At 41.5% G+C, this 1,140-nt stretch overlaps 1 non-coding gene across 1 annotated transcript; it reads right to left on the reverse strand.

Moving 5' to 3' along the window:
• Nucleotides 1-379: 379 nt before the first annotated feature.
• On the reverse strand, nt 380-486 carry LOC116095684. The gene has a single exon (XR_004120692.1). It is a non-coding gene; the product is annotated as a U6 spliceosomal RNA (small nuclear RNA).
• Nucleotides 487-1,140: the final 654 nt, after the last annotated feature.

Here is a 1,140-nt window from a genome sequence, read left to right on the forward strand (position 1 = left end):
AAAAGAGTGAAGATAAGTAAATAATGTCTTTGGCACATATTAGCTCTTCACATTAAGATTTAAGGCTTTTGAAAAACCAAAAAGAAAAAAGAAAAAAAAAAGATTTAAGGCTTGTATTTCACAAATGATACCATTCTTGATATTTTCATTATTCGTTTCGTACCCACAGTTATTAAGCAGTCATCAAGTAGTAAGCCTTGGCAGTACAGAGATGAAGGCCAAACTCGTGTCCTCATGCTCCTCAGCCTCGTGTGCTTTTAGCCACCAGGGTAATCAAGCATAATAGGGGGCTTGCATTTTTCCTAGGGAGTTGCCCCCGTGGCAGTTTTAGGGAGTATCAAACATGCAAGCATTTTGTTTTGTTTTGTTTTTTGTTTTTTTAAATATGGAACGCTTCACGAATTTGCGCGTCATCCTTGCGCAGGGGCCATGCTAATCTTCTCTGTATCGTTCCAATTTTAGTATATGTGCTGCCGAAGCGAGCACCATGCAAGCCTTTTTAGATTTGTAAGTTTGAAAGAGGAGTAATTATCCTCTCAGAGTGTCCAGTCTGAGTAGTAACTAAGTCTTCCTTCAGCCTGCCTTTCATAACAGGTCTGAGCAGGGGACTAGAGCAGGCAGGCTACGCTGTGTTCAGCACGAGACCTGTCACAGGCCCAGGGATTCTCAGACATGGATTTGCCTTTCCATTTTCCAGGGTTTAACCTCTGTTGTTTGGCCTCCCCAATTACAATTACATTTCCAGCCTGTATTTTGGCTTTACTCTCAATTCCCAGCCTTAGTAATGGCTTGTATTTCCTGGATGGAACTACAGGAGCTCAAATTCACTTCTGGAACTAAAAAGGCTGCAGTCTTGAGCTTGCAGCCAGACTGAGTTCAGTTCTAAACTTCAGTCCTATTTGCATGTTCTCATAGCATTTACTGCTCTATGGAAATATCAGGTCACATTTACTTTCTTTTTCTTCTGCTTAAGGCTATGCAGGGCAGTGACTCTTCTTCACAGGAAGAAGGCCAATGATTTTCCTGAAAACTGGAAACAATGGCAGGCTCTCAGTTAAGATTCTGTGTGTGGAAGGATACCATTTACTCCACATATGGATGGGAAAGTTCACTTTCCCTAGTGCTCCTAAGACCAAAAAA

This window comes from Mastomys coucha, chromosome X, assembly GCF_008632895.1.
Source record: "Mastomys coucha isolate ucsf_1 chromosome X, UCSF_Mcou_1, whole genome shotgun sequence".
Classification (NCBI taxonomy): Eukaryota; Metazoa; Chordata; class Mammalia; order Rodentia; family Muridae; genus Mastomys; species Mastomys coucha.